The sequence below is a fragment of the Crinia signifera genome, chromosome 1, assembly GCF_055691185.1.
Source record: "Crinia signifera chromosome 1, ASM5569118v1, whole genome shotgun sequence".
Lineage (NCBI taxonomy): Eukaryota > Metazoa > Chordata > Amphibia > Anura > Myobatrachidae > Crinia > Crinia signifera.
This window is the reverse complement of record NC_139217.1, coordinates 299720725-299733996: the sequence shown is the minus strand read 5'-3', so window position 1 is coordinate 299733996 and position 13272 is coordinate 299720725.

Below are 13272 nucleotides of genomic sequence, written 5' to 3'. Positions count from 1 at the left end.
GGGCTTTCATTTCATAGACAGAGCAAGCTTTCTGGAATCCTTATCACACAGTAATATTTATAAAGGATTTTTGTCATTTCCTAATCAGATAGATTCTACGTCAAGAAAAGTCTGTGATATCACTTAAGGGGCGTACACATTGAGCGATATTGTGCTCTTTTCTAAGCGATCTAACTACTGTAGGTCGCTTAGAAAGTAATCACAAATCACACTGTGTACGCTCCCGAGCGATGACGTTCCATGGCCCTGCACGGCGCTATCGTCCACTAATTAAGACAGTGCATGCAGTCAAAATCGAAATCACCTACCCGCAATAGCTTAGCAAAATCACTTAGCACACATCTCTACTGTACAAATGTATGTCCCTTTAGATTTACATATACTAGACAGTGAAAGCAGGAAGGATTACAATTAAATACATTTTCTGTATACACATAGTGAACACATGAGGGAGCTAACCTTTTAGTGTTAGTTAGCAGTGAATCTGTATGCTGTATGCTGTCCGTGCTGTACCAGGCAGAAGTGTTGTCAGAGAACAGAAGCAAAATGAGCACTTGCAAGACAAATACTAATCTAATGCACGGATATTATGCCAATAAGCAAGTTCCAAGTTGCCAATTTGCCAAACCAATATAAGCCTAGGTAAATTTACTGCTTTTAGATGTTCTCCAGTAGTAATGTCAAACCTACTCTCCCAGATCCTGCGGGGGACTCAATTGTAGGGAAAGTCCCCAGCAGCACCGTAAGAGTGCCCACCCCTACCACATTCTGACAATCTACAGTATATATAGTGACCATATAGTGTACTAATTACCCGGTCCCAGGCTTCTAGAAGGTGAGTGTTTCACTTGTCATTGCATGAGTCTAAAGCCATTGCTATGTACATCTGAAGAATAAGACTACAGTGATTTGCCTATTGAAGCAGGTTGATTTTTTGTGAAAAAAAAATGGTTGGCAGATTATTTTTTATAAGGTTTACATGCATTAACTACTAATGATAATTAACTATTGCCACTTATCCCTGGGGAAAGTAATATACAATCATTTGTGTCTGGATATCCACCCATAATATACACTTAAAGTTACAAAATGGAAAATGTACCCCTTGAATATTGGGCCTACCAGGGTTTCTCAAATCATTGTAAGGTCTCACAAGCAGGGCCCTCTCTCCTCATGTACTTTCTTAGTATATATATATATATATATATATATATATATATATATATCACTGCAACCATGATAATTGCATCATTGTCCTGTCTTCTGATGCAACTATATTTATTTAGAATGTACTTGTCCTAAATTGCATTGTACTGTAATTCGTTATTTTCTTGTTTTTTGCTCACTTATGTATTGTTAGGTGCTGCGGAACCCTTGTGGCGACATATAAATAAATGATGATAATAATAGTAACTATCTTCACAAATTGCCAACATATATCATGTTTCACTGCTCATGACTCTTATCAATACTTTTACTTCTGATAATTCTCCTGCAGCAAGAAATCATGAAACTCATTTTGGACTCACAAATTTCTTGCAGTTTGTCCATTAGTAAGTACAGGCCACAAGAAAGATGTTGGAAAAAAATAAATGATCTCCATGTGCTGCCACTGTTATTTCTTTTCATAGGAAATAGCAGACGTAGCAAGTACTTATTGGATCAGGGAATATTATACATGGAGGCTTATATTAGCTGACTCTACCTGACTGTCTCTATGGTCTACTGATAATTCTTTCTAGGGAAGGGCACAGCTCTCCTCACATCTTATACTCGTGGTCATGTGATCACAGACATCACACATTTTGAAACCTATGTCTATGTATATGTAAAAAAAAAATGGTTGCCAGAGTACTAGGCTTCACTCCTGGCCTGGGGTAAATTTGTCAGGTTTGAAACCACTGAATATTACTTGCAGTTTGACGCACTAACTCACTGCTATTCAGCAGTTTTGATTGGGTGCAGATTACTACCGTATATACCCATCAGCTTTCAAATGCCCAAACCACTGGTGTCTTGGTCAAGATCATAGAAAAAAATACCACAGAACCACTTTAAAGCTGCTTCATCTGGACAATAAAAGGCAGAGTAATCACAATATACTTATAAGGACAATCATATATAGAATAAGGATGCAAATAAAATTTACAGTTCTCTAATTGAGGAAAATTTTTCATTAACATAGCAGGCGGATAACTAATTTTATTTTATTAAAACAGGAACATTTTTTATTTAATGCCTGTAGAAGTGGAGCTCACATCATACAATTAATAGATGTTGACCCAGCATAAAAACATTCTTAATATCACCAATGAACAAATAATTAATATTGCCGCTTTAATAAAAGATACTGTAGTTTGGGATATCTCGACTTTCACAACCACCTCATTTTTCGGCAGTTTTGGTGGCAGCTTTTCAATGTTTTGTAAAAAAAAAAGCTGCTTGATTTATTTTGTTGTTTCTGTCCTACTCTGTTCTTCATATGTAAAAAAGAATCAGGAGAGCCATATTTAGTGTCATCTTCTAAACTGGTGTTTTTTCTGCTTTTTTTGTTTTAGTAAATCTGAGGTTTGCACAACGACTGTAAAATCCACCAATAATTGCCTGTTTTACAAAATTGATGATTAGTAAATAATATAACCCCTAATCTCCAGCAAATCTGTGGCTTCCTGCTTCTGAGTATATGGATGACTTGGCTTGTCCTTACCTGCTCATTTCTTGTCTCTGCTCTATTACTGGGGGTTATTCTAGTCCATTCTTTCTGTTAAAATCCTTCTTAGATGGACAAAACCATGTGCACTGCGGGTGGGGCAGATGTAACTTGTGCAGAGAGAATTAGATTTGGGTGGGGTTTTTCTTTAAAGTGAGATCTATATTGAAGTGTAAAATCATGCAGTCAGTATTTTCCCTGCACAGAAACAAAATAACTCACCCAAATCTAATTCTCTCTGCACATGTTACATCTGCCCCCCTGCAGTGCACATGGTTTTGTCCATCTAAGAAGGATTTTGTCAGAAAGAATGAACTAGAATAAACCCCACTGTGACTTCTGTGTATGACCTTAACTTTTCTTCCGCATTGCTCTACTTAATGCCTTTTGGCTTTGACGTGTCTGCTCTGACTACCAAGTCCTGCATTCTGGCTATTCTCTGGTCTGCTAGGAGCCAACACAGAAGTCTAAGCTGAAAACTCTATTAAAAGATATCTGGTAAACTGTGCATGAAACGTTGCACCTCTGTTGTTGTTAATTATTACTTGCTGTACTGAAGCTAAAGTGCCCCTTCCCTCTCTGGGCACAAATAGGGGTAAGTGACCTCACCTTGCCGAGTGATATCATGCTGGTGATGCACTCACTCTGCATTAGACCCGTAATCTGTCTTCAGTCAGAATTTCTTAATTCAAGGATAAAGTATATGTATTACATGTACACAATGTAAAAGGTGTTGTAGACACCGAAATGCGTTGACAAGCACTGTGGAGAGTGAGCAGCCATCATCCTTTCCCCTCTGGATACCTTTTGGACCGATTGTATGTATTTTAGCAATTTTTAAAATATTTTTTTATTGTCTTTTTACTATTTTTTCTATTTTTGGGACTTGTACTATATTGGATGTATCGGGATCCTTCCATTGTTGGGATGGAGGATTTTTACTTGTTTCTTACCGTATAATAAAATATAAACTTTTGAAGAGATCACTGTTGGAGTATTTTAAAAGGAAAAGGAAAAATTTAAAACCTCAAGGGATCCCTATCTAAAGACAAAGATACCTTGATGGGCGGTGTAACATTGATAAAATTGTGAGTTGGGTACGCAAATTCTGAAGATCATAAAATCTCCTGGTATTGAGCCTTTTCAGTAACTACCACGAGGTGGAGGGAATCTATCTCTAAAGATACCTTTATGGGTGTTTATCTGCACTTTTTAGTGTGAGTTATGGTACGAGACCAGTACCTTCTAATCACTAGAAATAAATAAAACACAGCCACCTTTTGTCAATATATGCCTATTGCAAAAGAGGCATATTAATATTATGTCAATTTTCTGACACATTATTTTTTATTGTTCTATTCACTACCACATCTTGGGAGAAAACAATGGTCTGCTGATCGTAGTCTGATCCATCTAAAGAACCCGCTACGTGTTTAAGGATAACTTCTTTCCACGTGAGTTGGGGTACGTTTACCCATTGTTGACCTCCACATATAAAAATCACCTAGAAAAAGAAACCTTTATATGTGTACCTTGCTCTATCTCTTGGTGAGTAAGGTACGATCTGATATCACTGTCTACTGATTATTGATTTCACGGGGTCACCTTAGAAGAAAGGAGGCTTATTAATATTATGTCAATAATCTGACACACTACTTCTATTGTATTTGTTTTATTCACTATCAAATTCTGGGAGAAAACAATGGTCTGCTGACAGCAGTCGAATCCATCCAAAGAACCCGCTACGTGCTTTAAGACAACTTCTTTCCACGTGAGTTGGGGTACGTTTACCCATTGTTGACCTCCACATATAAAAAATCACCTAGAAAAAGAAACCTTTATATGTGTACCTTGCTCTATCTCTTGGTGAGTAAGGTACGACTCGATACCACTATCTACCGATTATTGATTTCACGGGGTCACCTTAGAAGAAAGGAGGCTTATTAATATTATGTCAATAATCTGACACACTACTTCTATTGTATTTGTTTTATTCACTATCAAATTCTGGGAGAAAACAATGGTCTGCTGACAGCAGTCGAATCCATCCAAAGAACCCGCTACATGCTTTAAGACAACTTCTTTCCACGTGAGTTGGGGTACGTTTACCCATTGTTGACCTCCACATATGAAAATCACTTAGAAAAAGAAACCTTTATATGTGTAACTTGCTCTATCTCTTGGTGAGTAAGGTATGACTCGATACCACTATCTACCGATTATTGAGTTCACGGGGGCACCTTTGAAGAAATATAATCAACATAGTACATATCCATGTATTGATTCTGTGTATATATCTTTTTTGCACATCCATCCACGTTGAGAAAAAAACTTACCTTGAAAAGGACAACATCAGAAGAAAATAAAGAAACCGCTACGAGCCTATACACTGCCCTACTTACCGTAAGTGGGGTACGCCCAAGTTTTTTTCATATATCCACTTCCTTATCTCTAAAATTTGGGAGAACCACATCTAACCGTCACTACTCTTCTCTAACTCCTCCCACATATCGGCGGAGTGACAACTTTTGAAGATCGTTGAGAAAAAACATAAGAAGATATAGACATCTTTATCCCCCTCTGCGCCAGTGATTGGAAATTCCCATTTTTGTGATTGTATGGTATTGTAAAGGTTATTTGGTGATAGCCAGGGTTAAGTACAGTTCACAGGCAGCAGGGCGCCATTTCAGGTCATATCCTATAAATTTCTACAGATGTACATGTATAGATTCGCTAAATACTGTAGAATAGTTGCAAAGGAAAATTTCACAATAACTTATATGTATCACATAATGTACAATTAGAAATAAATATGTAACAGGAACTCCTACTGACTCCAGAATGCTACTGAGGAGAAATTGGTCAGAATTAACAATTAGGCAACCAATGTACCATTCCATTGCAACCAATATAAAAGTCAATGGGGCAGATAAGATAAGAGATAAATGCAAGTGTGATAAGGAGAGATAACCGTCCAGCCAATCAACTCCTTACTGACTTTTTTCAAACACAGCCTGTAACATGACAGTTAGCAGGTGATTGGCTGGATGTTTATCTCTCTTTATCACCCTTGCATTTATCTCTTGTTAAGGCTTAATACATCTGCCCCAATGCTTGAGTTGTATGTGTATCTGTATGCTAGTTTTACTATTGTGAATGTTGATGTTGCAGGAAAACGCTAGATTGCATGTTCCTGCATCCTATTACACAGACCTTAATACATTTGGGCCCACTTTGTATAACGCTGTCTTCACTAATATTCCTTGAATAAGACCATACATGCCTCTACTGCTTTTCACTTCCTCATGACATCTTATTTTCCCAACTTGTATATTTCTGACAGGTGCAATGACAATAAGACAGAACGGTTTATATGTTTAAATGATACGCTTAAAGAAGTCTATTCTTCACTTCATTAGGTCTTTCTCCGTGTAGAGTTGTAGGAGAAATGAACTAATGACTGTCAGTTCTAAAATAAATATGCTAAACTCATTCCCAAAAATAGGTCAGCACCATATTGAATCTAGGGACTTATGAATATTTCATTCTGTCTCCGCTACATCAAGGCTGTCCAGATTGCCAGATGATACTAACAGCAACATATAAGGAGGGAATATGTATCCTTTTAACCTTTCCAAATGTGAACCATGCTTTTACTGTGCATCATAAAAATCCTATTACACAATAATACAAAAATAAAAGATAAATGTTTGATTAAACTTAAGAGCTGCTTGTTACATAGCTTATTAATTTACATATTAAATAGTATAAGAAATTATTTTCTACAGTATAAATTTTTTTAAATGAAACTTCTGTCAATGAAAATGTATCTAATTTAAAGGGGACATAGTAGTATATATGTACATTAGCTAAATGGGATCCAAGGGAGGAGAAAAGGAATAAGGAAAAGTTATGTTCCTAACTGTTGTGATCAGACGTAAGGTGCCCACACACGCACCGTTGCGATGCTGTACGATGGGGTGCGCGCTCGTACAGTACAAAATGGGTGTGCACGCTCGTACAGTACAAAAAGTATGTGCTGCAGATGAGGGCGCTGTCGGGCCACGCCCTCGTTTTTCGCCCTCTGCGTCGCTGAATAGACGCTGTGGGGGATGAGATCATCCCAAAAAACCAGGACAGTCCCATGGAAAACTGGATAGTTGGGAGGTATGCAATGCACATACTGCCAGAGGCAGAGTTAGACTTCATGGGGCCCTAGGCAAGATACCAGTTTGGGGCCCCCCTCCCTTAAACAATCGATAGCAGTATATTTTTTTCCTGATTGGAGGTGGCATCACTACCTTGGCACATACACAGATTACTGCTAAATGCTCAGCTGTATGAACATTGGCATTGCGTACCAATCTGAATAAGGCTATAGGTCTTTTGGAAACTGACTTAATGCCTTTGTCTTATTTAACCCTTTGAGTGCCAATGTTGCTGTGAGAGATGTGCAAAATATCCGCTACAAATGCCAGGGCTGTAGTCGATAAACATGAATCACTTTAATTATTGCTGGCAAATGATCTGTAGTCTGAACCTCTTTAGTGGTATGCCCAGAAATGTACCCGAAAATATCTGGGCATACCACCAATATGAAGGTGTGCACCAGTGGTGCCTGTTATTAAGTCCAATGATTCACATACTTTTTCCATCCTGCACTGTAAATGTTTACATGGTGCACTCAATAAAGACATCAGGACAGATAATTGTTTGTAGTACCCTTTTCAGACTATACTGTAAGTCAAATACCCATTTTTTGTTTTTGTGAATGTGCATTGTCCCATATCAGGCTTATATCTAAAAGATCTACCCAGGATTATAGTCTCAGGTACTGTGACCCTCCAGGGTTATTTCCAGTACTAGCAATCCGGGTCAGTGCCCCAGCTCTTATCTGAAAGTATGCCTTTTGATTATACCCCCTTTCAAAGGGCATTTGACAACATCCATGCAGGTTCTTATCTAAAACGTATTGCTTGCTTAAAATTAAAAAGAAACTATTTCATTGCTGAAAAGGATTTGATGGCTATGAAACTAGCCTAAGAGGAGCAGAGAAATCTTTGGGAGGGAGTTCAGTTCCCCTTAACTATATTCCCTGTCTACAATAATCTCCTGTATCTCAAGTTATCCCAGTGTATAAATCACCAGACGAGATGGTCATTATTTTTCTCTCAATTTGATTTGACCATATGCAGTATGCTTCCATCTGGCATGTGAGAATGACAAGGCAGATGCCCTCTTGTTCTACAGTATGGGATAAGAAGACATCAAATATAGATTCTCGAAGCAGCTACTTGTACCAGCTCTCCGCTTATAATATCCTGCTTTTACATCCTGAGGGTGCTCACTTGCCTTACAATCCCCGCAGGAGCGTGGGAAGCTATCAGGCACATTTCTGTCTGCCTGTGGGAGCTCCGACATTAGGGGACATGGAGGAGAAGCTCTGTTGTTGCACTGGTCACGGACGGAGGCCCTGGACTGCACACGCGCCATCTTGTGGCCTAAGGAATCCGGCAAAGATACGAGCCGGGTTGCTGCGCTCCGGCTCTTATGCGCTCCGTGCGGCGCCTTGCTCCTGAGTGTCAGGTGAGCTGCGGTGGTACGCGCTGGTGGCCTCTCCGGAGTGAGTAGTGGAGAAGGCAGGAAGCGGTCTCTGCTGAGACACGCTGCCGCCGTCCGCACGGAGGGGTCCTGCGCCATCTTGCCCCGCTCACCCGTTTACTGGACTGGGGTGCTTTGAAGCTTGGGACGGCTGGCTGGGGTCTGAGTGACTTGGAGCTCCTGTTTGCTTTATGACACTTCCCGGTGAGGCAGCCTGACAATTCTTCAGCAGTGAGTGGTGTCTGATGTGAGACACCTGGTGGCCCAGTAACGTTGTACCTGTTTGGATACCTGGTCAGGATTCTGCTGACAGTGGTCTGCTTTTGGACTCCCTGAATTACATACATCCTGAAACTATACTGGCACTGCCCTTCGCGGTTATTGGTCTCCTGTATGCACTTGGTGGCGTGCTAGCCGCCATCAGTGTATTTTGTGTTTATCCTACTGCTGCCAGTCTGCCTTTTGGATAGTCCTATAAATCCTGCTCCGTGTGATTTTTATACATGACCATGGAACCATCTCTACACCAGATACTAGGAGCAATTCATGGAACTACTATCAGACTGCTTCGCCAGCTAGATGATATACGGGGGAATGTCCCAGTCTCTACCTATAACATTGAACAGTGCGATCCAGATTTACCTGTGCCTATTGATCCTTTGACCTTGCCTGCTCCTGCACTGGACACTGCTCTGGCCATACACTTCTCCGTTGCAGAGGGCAGTGTGCCTGTATCCTCTACACCTGTGGTACCTGCCACCCCTATGCCAGTTCACACTTCTGCCATCTATTTCTCTATGAATCTGCATACAGCACAGTTTAATTGCTGTCCCGATCCTGAAGATTGCCAATATGATGCTATGATCCATTCACAACTTTCCCATGCCTTCCGAATTGAGGACTATGGGAATATTCAACATCCTTGTGTTCCTAGCACCTGCTCAGGATTGCCCTACTTGTATATGCTATACTCCGCATTGGGCTGGATATGGTCCCATTACTACTGTGGAACTTATCCTGATATCCCTCTTGCTGTTGGCGAGGACCCTGTTCCAATGACTGCTTCTCTTCCTGACTTTGAAGAATGGCCAGACTAACACTGTGTACTAAATTACAATTTGTGTTATCCCTTCCTGTTTTTCTTTTTCCTTAAGTATATCCTGACTCTCTTGTTGTCTGTTCATATAGACGCCAATTATCATATATGCTCTTTAACCTATAACTCTTTGGGAGGCAATTTGACCTCACCTATATGGTCCCACACCATAAGTTAATATACCTGCATTACCCTGTAGTGTACAGTATATAATATTTATGCCATTGCCCCAATATATCTATGTTCCAATATCCTGTTATTGGAGGGGGGGGGTTTGCTTAGATTAGTCTAGCTTAGGGTAGGTTTAGGGGGTAGTTAATGGGGATCCAGGTACGCCTTAGTTGGGGGTGGGTTGTACAGGGTGGGGGGTTATTTGGGAGGTTTGCTTTGGGTTTTTGGGTGGTTTATTTTATAGTTTTGCCCCCGCTGAATATCCATCTTATATCCTTTATATGGGGAAGGGGGGAATATTAGATAGTTAGCATAGGTGTTAGGGGGGGGGGGGGGGGGTAGTTGAATTAAGGGATCCAGGTATGCCTAGGTTGGGGTTAGGTTATACAGGGTGGGGGGTTATGGGAGGTTTACTTTGGGTTTTGGGGGCGGGTTACTTTGCTAATTTAGGGTGGTTAGTTTAGTAAGGATATAATAGTTATTTTATTTTGTGTTTGTGTGGACTGGCAGTCGGCCTGACAATATTTTCTTTTTTGGTTTACCCCCTTGACATGCTACAATATATTTGTCTAGCTGTGTTCTGATTATATGCACATCAATAATGGCATTTCCAGATATCTCTCCACATGTTCTAACACTTAGGCTGTTTTACCTGAAAGGCGCCTTCGGGTATTTGTAATAATTATATCCTTGTTGTGGAGTATTGGGATACACTTTTTGCCTAGTATGTTGTCCATATATATTGCTCACCAGTGGGTGTATATGTTAATGCCAGATGACTGTGTGTTACTATCCTTTATATGCATGTTATCATATTTGTCATGTCCGATTGCTGTATGTTCACCTAAAAATCTTAATAAAAAATACTTAATTTAAAAAAAAAAATATAGATTCTCAATCTAGAATTTGTGGTAACTGTTATCCACATTTATAATTATCCTTAGGGTAAGGCTTTCATTTCTCAAACACTCTATGGAAACTCCTTTATTGGACATACTACTCTTCATCTGATGAACATGCTGGGGTTCGAAAGACACAGGAACTGTTTATATGGAATAATTAGTGGCTCATACACAGTCAGGAAACAATTAATCACAAAGTGTCTGGGGAACCACTAGTGCCATGACATGCCCCCTTGTGTGCACACCACAGGTTTGAGAAGGAGGATATGATCCCTGCATCTCAATCTTTGCTCTTTAGGGTCCTTCAGAAATATGATGCTGTCCAAAGCCTAATGGAGCCAACACACGCACCGTTGCCGGCAGTGCGATGCTGTACGATGGGCACCTCATCGTACAGTACAAAAAGTATGTGCTGCACATACTTTTTGTACTAGCTTTTTCTAGCATAGCATCGCATCGTATGCACAAGGCATACGATGTGATACTATGTGTGCTAGTTAAGCCCACAACGCACGCCGGGATCGGTGCGTGTGTGGGCTCCATTAAACCAGCTCTAGGACAGGTTGTTAATACTGGCTTTTGATTAGTATTACATACCCTCCAACCTGGCAAGGCTCTGTCATACCATATACATCAGGACTGCATTATCCTGAATGGCTGAGTAGTAAGGGAGCTAAGTTCCATTGATGATATGTACAACAGTGGTGAATGTGCTTTGAAAATAAATGGATGTGGCTGGAAGAGTGATGGGCCAGCTGGTCAGAAGTGTTGTTCACGTTTCCATGGTCCGTGAGCATACTGTAAGCTCTTATCAAGCACTAATGGGATGCGGTCATTTGGTCGAATGCATTATGGTCGAATGTCATTACATCGAATCCATTAGGTCGAATTGCTAAAAGGTCGACATGATTCTAGGTCGACATGGGAAAAGGTCGAAATGATTCTAGGTCGAAAGGTCATTAGTTCGACAGGTCATTAGGTTGACAAGGTCATTAGTTCGACATTGTCTAGGTCGACATTCACAAAGTCGACATGGGGTTTTTCACTGTTTTTTGAGCCGACATGTGCTGACAGGCGGTATTTCATGCCCTACCATCCACTAGGGCATGGTGGGAGAATAAAATAGTGTGCCGAGCGTAGCGAGGCACCGTGCCCGGCGCATTGCGAGCGCAGCGAGCGTTGCGAGGGGATGCAGTGCACTTTAAACTGTGTCCATGTCGACTGTGTTGACATTCAGGTAAAAAAACAGTGAAAAACCCCATGTCGACTTTGTGAATGTCGACCTAGACAATGTCGAACTAATGACCTTGTCGACCTAATGACCTGTCGAACTAATGACCTTTCGACCTAGAATCATTTCGACCTTTTCCCATGTCGACCTAGAATCATGTCGACCTTTTAGCAATTCGACCTAATGGATTCGATGTAATGACATTCGACCATAATGCATTCGACCAAACGATCCCAACCCGCACTAATACATAGGAATTTACATCAATGAAAGGGATATACAATGTATAATTATCTTAGAACAAAATAATCATATGTATATTAAATATTTACATTCTCCTGATGCAGTGCAGTATTGTAATGATTATTTTGGCCTGTGTGAATGAGCCTAGGCTTAAATGTCCACTCTGAGCTGGGCCCTGTAAATAAGAGAGGAATCAAACCATATGATTTTAAAACCAAAGCAAAGCAATCTGTCTCTATCAATTGGCGGCAATGAAAGAAAATGTTGGAAGTAACAGAGTCTAAATAATTTAATTACCCACCGGCCTAATTAATTTTTTCAAATAACAACAGTGCTTTATTAATATGCAAACAGATTATCTCAGTTTACTAGCAGTGTTTAAAACCGTTTAATATAGACCAATGATTTCTTTTACAAGGGGGCTTTTTAAAATATAATAAAATCACTTATTTTATTAAATGAATTAGGTATTAAAACAATGTAAGACTAAGGGACATATTTATCATTTGGTAAAAATCCTTAAGGCTGCCAAACACAAGTGTTTTCTATAGCACTAGGGGCCCACACAAGTAACTGCCAGCTAAAGCATGACAAAGCCTATGTAACAGGCATCCCAGCAGGACATGTTTTATCATCATCTCAATTAAAATATTCCTAGCTCTCCAAATAAAGTGTTCAATTGTATATTTGAAATCGGTTTAACGTATAATTTATTTTTTATTATTTTATTTTTCTCAGTGGATCTGATCCTCAGAAAAGCTGAAATTTACCTTTACCACTCACTGCCAATATCGCTGAGATGCTGGACCTTTTTCTGGTTCACTCGCAAAGGCAAATTCCTTCTCAAATGGACAAAACCATGCTGCACTGCAGGGGGGCAGATGTAACTTGTGCAGAGAGATTTGAGTGAGTTATTTTGTTTCTGTGCAGGGAAAATACTGACTGCTTTATTCTTACACTGCAATATAGATCTCACTTTGCAGTAAAATCCCACCCAAATCTAATTCTCTCTGCACAAGTAACATCTGCCCCAACTGCAGTGCACATGGTTTTGTCCATTTGAGAAGGATTTTGCCTTTGCAAGTGAACCAGAATAATGGCCGGTATCTGGTCAGATGGTCAATAGTAACCATGTTGACATTCATAATGTCAACGCCACAATGATTACATTATAATGTTGACATGGTCTAAACTGTCAACAGGCTCCATGATGATATCCTCAGAATGTCGACTTCTGAAATGACGCCATGTAAAATGTCAGCATCCTGATGGTGCCAGTGGTTAGAGTTGGGAACTAATGAAGGGTTAAGGTTAGGCT